The sequence below is a fragment of the Artemia franciscana genome, chromosome 4, assembly GCF_032884065.1.
Source record: "Artemia franciscana chromosome 4, ASM3288406v1, whole genome shotgun sequence".
Taxonomy (NCBI): domain Eukaryota; kingdom Metazoa; phylum Arthropoda; class Branchiopoda; order Anostraca; family Artemiidae; genus Artemia; species Artemia franciscana.
In genome coordinates, this window is record NC_088866.1 from 40981061 (window position 1) to 40988517 (window position 7457).

Here is a 7457-nt window from a genome sequence, read left to right on the forward strand (position 1 = left end):
GTTATATCGTAGAAAATTTGACCCTGATTTTGTATGACAAGATGAATACAAGCTGAATCCTGATGAGGTGCCGCCACTTATCATTAGCGATGGTAACATGTACGTGAAAGAAGAAAGATAAATGACACTGACTATTAGTGTAACTACAAGTTTTAATAATAAGTATATACACAAAAAATTTAAACTATTTCACTCTTGGGGCCCTGAAGTTCATATTATCCAGGTAGTAAGAGATATTTTCAACAAGAAAGTCATTCAATCGAGGATTATTTACATAAATGCTGAGAAATTCACTATTAGTATATCCATGACATGGAAAAATAAAATATAATATTGCATGAAAACTGAAGCTATTGGCTGGTAAACCTTGCTCTTTCTTCCGATTTTGAAAAACGCATTTCTTTTGCTCAGGAAAGATTTTGATGTGAGGAGTGCAGAATTTTTACAGTAGGCTAAGAGCATAGACAAATTCAATATTCTTCAACGTTTGAAAAATACAGAGCCACTGTCCCGTCTTTACACTTAATGGGCTACTTTAAACAATGACAAGAGTTTTGTTAAGACTTTGAATATTGTCGAGGAAATCCGAAGGTCTAGAATAGGATTTTTATTTAGATAAGAAGAGATCCAAATCTAATAAAATGATTATTTGATTTGTGTTTATGGTGCCAAGTCAAATAGAACACTGCCATTAGGGGTAATTTCCCAATAGGTTTTGAATGTATATATAAATTCCGGCGTTTTTCTGAAGACGGCCCTTGGAAATAGAGCAAAAATATCCACCGAATTGAATTCCACTGTCATAGAAAAAAATTTCCCAATTTTTTCCAAGTTGTTTTTGTTTGATATGGAAAGGCAGTGTGGTCTTCGTCGCTATTCATGATTTATATTGCCAACCAAGAGTAAATCCTTACATATCCAATCCTTAAGTATATTGCTAGTCCCAGTATCCTTTTTATATTCATATCTAATAGCTAAGACTCTCAATTTCATATAGAACATCGAAATCATCAACAATATTTTTATATATATTAAATAGTTCCAAAGTTTATTAATGTGCTCACCAACGTTCCCTTAATGTAGACTCTCACTTGTCTAAACAAAATTGTGTTTTACACAATTCTTATAGGATAACCCTTCGACTGGACTCGGTTTTTCATTGTTAGATTATTTGACAATAACGAGGAAATCTATAAATATGAAAGCTAAAACTATGAGATATTCTTCACTGGAATAAATTTAAAAATGTTTTTTTTTTCAAAAATGGTTGCTGCTGATAAAGTTTATCGTAGTAACCATATTTTACACTCACACCAACATTTTCTGTATTGAAAAGATTTAGAGATGAGTTTACTGAAAGATGAGGTTCTCTATGGGGTAGATTTGCCTTTTTCTGGGAACAGAAATACTTTTTCAATCAAAGAATTTTTACTCTTTGTTACTTTTTCTTCTTTGACAAGAACGAAGTTATTCGCTTCCAGCACGAGTTCAAACTAATGAGTGATGAGGTAATTTTCGGCCCTTTTGAGATTTTTCTATTTTGATGTGATTTCAATCGCTTGCCGAGGTATCACGTTCCGGACAAGACATTTTTTGAAACACTTTCTTTCAAACATTTCCCATAGTCCCAATTAAATCCATGGCAACACATGCAATATGCTTTTAAGCCAGGGATAAGGAAGAGCAAAACATCCTAGCAAACCAATTGCCTATACCGTAACCGGACATTGACGGACGGCCCCTGTAATAGTCCATTTCATGACCAAATCGTCGTGGTCCAAAAGTGGGTACAAAGCAGTCAATATTTGCAGATAAAAAGTATTTTTCTAATAACTCCATCACTAGATGGGTTGAAAATGACAAATAATTACAGCTAAACCTTCTGTTATTGCTTTAAGGATCTCCCATTTCACTTCTTAACGTTAAGTGACAGAATGCAAAATGTGAAACGTTGACTGGAATAATTTGAACATGCTTTATATTATAAGAGTGTTTGTGTTCGTGAGTAGGTTTTCGTTCAAGAACAGGCAGGAGGGGGATAATGGTATTACCTATTCTCGATTTCTCAACAAAGGACAAATAAAGAAATATACAAATGTCTGATGAGAGGCCGGCTGGATGGTTGGCAAAAATAACATGTTCCATCCTACTGATGGTACCAGCACTTTCACCCCCAATTATATTCCGTTTTAAGCTAGGAACATCTCTAAGATTATGGTTGAAATGAATCATTTCATTCACAATGGTAAAGCTAATGTAGACCCTACCATGTTCCATTGAATGGTTAAAGTGGAATGCATCATTCTTCCCAGCGGAGAACAACGTAAATCAGTCATACTACCACATTCCTTATATTTTAAAGTGAGATGCGTATATGTATCAGAGTTAGGTGATTTTATCCATTCCTCTTCCTCACCATACACTACCCAATCGTTTGGTCTAACTTTTTATCATCAGTACAATTCTTACTCGGGATATCATAAGTATTCTTAAGGATAAAATCAACAAGAGGTACTTCATACTTCCATTAAATTTAATGGCTGGGAGAACTTTTGTCCAAAAATACCATTTTGAATTCAAATCACCATACACTACCCAATCGTTTGGTCTAACTCTTCTTACTTGGGATGTCATAAGTGTCCGTGACACTGAATATGAATGTCCCATAGGAATTTTGAATGTCTTCAGTGGCAATCCAATAATCCAAAGCAGAGTTGTATTATAGCTAGTGAAAAGAGCAAATGTCGCTTTCCCTTGCAGGTTGAACTCTTTAGTATTATTTCAATGTGATACATTCCATTGATTTTGACTTTTTGCAATTCATACTCGTAAAAGCTACCTAAAATCTCTTTATCTTGCATATGACGTAGGCAATTTGTTACAAGTTTAGGTTCTAAGACTTTTGACCCGTTAAAATGTTCAGTGCATCATAAATAATTGCGATTTCCAAAATACTGCTCGTTCGATTAATTTGAACTGTATCAGCAAAATTAAATTTCTTCTTTTTTACTTGCCCCATCAGTGGACTATTGTTTGAGATGCAATGTTACCATAATAAACTTCAAGGAGTATGAATCAATGAGGGCTTTGATTATAAATCAACATGAATTTATCTAGGTCTTTGATCAAACTAGCAGTATGCTTCTGAAAATTAAATGTCGAATTGGTCTCATCAATTGTTAAGCCACTTTTTATTGGTCTAATGAGCCAAGTTTATTGGACTATGACTATTATAATGATTTGTATTATATTTCAATAAAACTATTTTACATTTGGCTCAGGAAGTTCATTACTCCGATCTGTTTGATATTTTCTATAAGAATCTTGTCCAAATTTAGTTGATAGGGCTCTAGCAACATCATCGCCTCTCTTTGAACGCAATGAAAGGGCTTATGCATAGCAACAAAAAATACTGATGGTAATTTATTAATGATCTGCCAAATGCTGTTGAAACTACTTCTAGAATTAGGGATCTAGTTGATCCCGCACCTTCGTGATCCAGGATCACTAAATCCTTATTTGCTGATGATCCGACATTAATTATTTGTTGATGATGCGACATTAGTTGAAGCGTGTTGCTTCAACTGAACAACAACTTACCTCAACAATTAATGAAGAAATGACTATGACATGTCTTTGGTAGAAAATAAACCGGCTTGACCTAAATATAAATAAGTCAAATTTTGTTATATTTTCACAATCCCCAAATTGTTATCCTTGGATTAAGGAAATAGCTTCACCGAAGGGAACTATTAAGAGGTCAAGTTGCGTTAAGTACCTTGGGATTATTATTGACAGAATTTTATCATTTAAGTACCATATAAAAGCTATAAGTAGAATAATATCGCAGAATTTAGGGATTATCAGTAAATTAAAACACTTTTTTCCTTCAAATGTCTTACGGTTATTATATTTTTCTCTGATTCATCCGTATATTTTGTGTTGTTCATCTGTATGGATTAGGACATTCCCCTCAATACTTCACCCAATCCGCGTACTGCACAATAATGCCATCGGATCATTTTGTGGAATAGTGAACCGGGATTTGGTTAGGTCAACGTACAGTATGATTAATATAATGCCTGCAGCCCGATTGCGTGATTTTTATACACTGGTTCTTATGTATAAGTACTTAATGGGTTGTTCCAGAATATTTAACAGGAAATTTTCAAGAAAGATCTCATTTCCATGGTCACAGAACTCAAACAAGTAGAGATATTGGGGTTCCTCGCCTAGTTTACAGTTGGATTGCTTTTTCAGTTATTTATAGAGGGGCTATGGTGTGGAATAAGCTTGTTCCAAGCACCAAAGAATTGCCCATTAATCAATTCAAAATCGAGCCAAGTGTGGGTTCACTTGATAGGTATACCTTTGAAATAGATTGAGATTGATGGATTTAATATTGGCGATAATTGTTTATTGTTTTTTTTTTCGCTTCGGGATCATGATATTATGTTGTTTTATTGTTTATGAACTATTTATGTAAGTTTTTTCTCTTGGTTCAAGGTTTCACCTTTTTGTTTATTATAGATTAACTCATTGTTTTTTTTTGTTCTTTGTTATTATTATTTTTTCTTCTCTATCTCTTGTTCTTTTTTGTTAATAGCACACCCTTGCAAGTGACGCTTTTCGTGTGCTACCGATTGATTTTATCTCTGTTATTTCGTTTGGATAATACATTTATACTACTACTTAAAAAAAGTAGTTTATACTAATACCGACTTTTGTGACGCCATTGAATATTGCATAGAATCAAAAGATCTGCTTATAATATATGCAATAGGAAAAAGGCTTTAGTTTTTGAGAAAAGACTACCATGAACTCTGTGATTTCGATGAAGAGTGTAGAGGGATTCATTCTGTAAATATTTTCCATCGCTAACTTTATTTCAACTCCAGTTACTAGAGTAAGTGTTGCAAAGGAACTTAAACTTATCGCTTCACCAATTTTTTTAGAAACACATTTTAAAACTTGAATCGTTTTGAATATATACGCAGTGTGATACCTCTGCTACCCTTTTGCATACTAGTAGTGATGTGCAGACATGATGACGCCTTCGCTTGATACCTCTTAAGTAATCACAGCCTAATGGTGTGCTATTGTTTTCCAAAAGCGATTTTAAAACATCTTATGATATTTAGTATTTTCAAAAAAACGATTTGAAAACCTCTTTTGATATTTCAACAAATTCCCTTAATTTATTTAAAATGTGTATATTCCCAATAAGACTATTTGGAAAGTTTGATGACTTTAAAAATCTAAAGAATTGAATATCAAGGAATTTAGGTCCTTAAGGATTTGTAATTAAATATGATAACTAATAAATTGAAATTCAACTATTCCCAAGGAATATAATATCACTCTTTTTTCATCGATTTGTACATATACATTTTCAGCAAGATAAGTCAAGATTCTTTTACTTTCCTCTGGATACAAAAGAGGAACTATGTCTTCAATACTTGATCAACATTTAGATAAATCTTCTTCCTGTGTTGGTGGGGGGTGGGTGAAGGTGAATATTGAGGTTGATCAATGACATTTACTTTGAGTGGTCTTTCACGGTAGATTTTATGCTGTTCGACACGTTGAAGGTCATTTTGAAGCAAAATTAATCTTTCATCGTCCATAACTGTCTCATTGTTAATGAATTTATCAATATTATCTTCAAGTTGCTCTTTTTAAGAAAAAACGAGTTCTATTGGAGTCAAAATGGAAGGTTTTTCTTTTTTCGAGATAATAGTATTTACAAACCCCGTGATTATTGGTAGTAAAAATGACGAGAAACTACCAACCGCTTGAACAAACCATTTTATTTTAAAACTTATCCTTTCTTTTTGCAAGCTCGAGCAGGTATAAGTGAACGATATTGCTTTTTTCGGTCCTTAGCTACTTCTGGTAGTTGAACATCACCCTCAGTTATATTTAAACAAAGCTAAGGAAGGAGATTAATGAATTCATTGTCAATACCATGTTTGAGTATAGCCTTCCTAAAAAGTGATTTTTGAATTATTGAGGACTAAATTTCTGTTTTCATGTAGTTTATGCAGTGTCATTACTACAACTAATTCCTTTTTTTATTATTCATGGATAGATGCACGGTAATTTCCTTGTGAAAAATATCTGTGACAACAAGTAAATCCTCAGGTGTGTTTTGATTCAGTTCCAATAGAATGTATCCAAGGGATTTATTTGTTGCTACATTTATGAGGAGAGTAGAAAATTTAGTTCACCAGGATAAATTTTTTTAAGGTATAAGACAACTTGAATCACAAATAACCCTATAGATGATATAGTAAGTACAATTCAAAGCAAGGTTTCTCAGACATTTACTCTGATTAAAGAGATTGTGGAAAAAAATGGTTACGAAATTTTTTTCATGATGAGGTCAGATCGTGAATAACTCTAATATCTCTTGAGACCATTCTTCAGTAGATTCAGCTAAATAATCAATAACAAACAACGGGTTTGGTTCTAATAACTTGTTTGGCTCTAAAATAATATTGAACTTTTAAAGTCCCCGTATGAATTTATATCTAGTGTAATAGTTTTTATTTTATCTTGGGATACTTGTCACAAACTATAGCAATTACCGATATTTTTCAGATTTTCTAAAACATTTATAACTATTTTGAATTCTTTTCTTTCAAAGTGTTGCTTTGCCAAACATTGAAGGTCCAAAAAGAAACTATCTGAACGGACTTTTAAATTGATACATATTACTCATCTGGCTGTCGAAAGAAAATAAACCTAGTCAAACCTCAATCTGTCGAATAAATAGCACAAAGAAATAAAAATAAAATAAATAATCTCTTTAATATATAAATAAATATACTATAAATTTTTAAAACACTTAACTATACATACATATGACACAAAAACACACACATATAAAAAAAACACTTCAAGCTGCCTCCTCCCGGATGGTGGAAGCAACAGCTGCGACAGACAAAGGCCAGGTCAAAATACGTGGCACCCAATGTTTGGATGAGGACCAGTCTTCGGGTTCGGGGCACGGGATGTAAGTAAATTCATAACATAATATTAACCACCTTTTAAAACAATGATTCTATCTTAGGCAAAAAAACATACAAAACACTATAAGACACTTTGCTATGTTGGAGACTATAAAAACAGGGACCCTCCTCCCACCAACTATTGAGCTTTCTCCAGACCGAAAAACCTTCTGTACTCTAAACATACTTCTCAATATGCAGTAAGCTAGTAGCCGTGTGGTACTACTCTCACACCGTCTGTTAGCATATAGACTTTGTTCGATTGGGCTGGTATGGTATGAAAAACGACGGACCCTCCTCTCATCAACTATTGAGCTTTCTCCTGACCAAGAAGTTTTCTGCACTCTACAGATACGTCTCAATCTGAAGTAAGGTAGTGGTTGAGTGGTAGTACTCTCACACAGTCGACACGCATATAGACTTCGTCCTATATGGCTGGCCTGG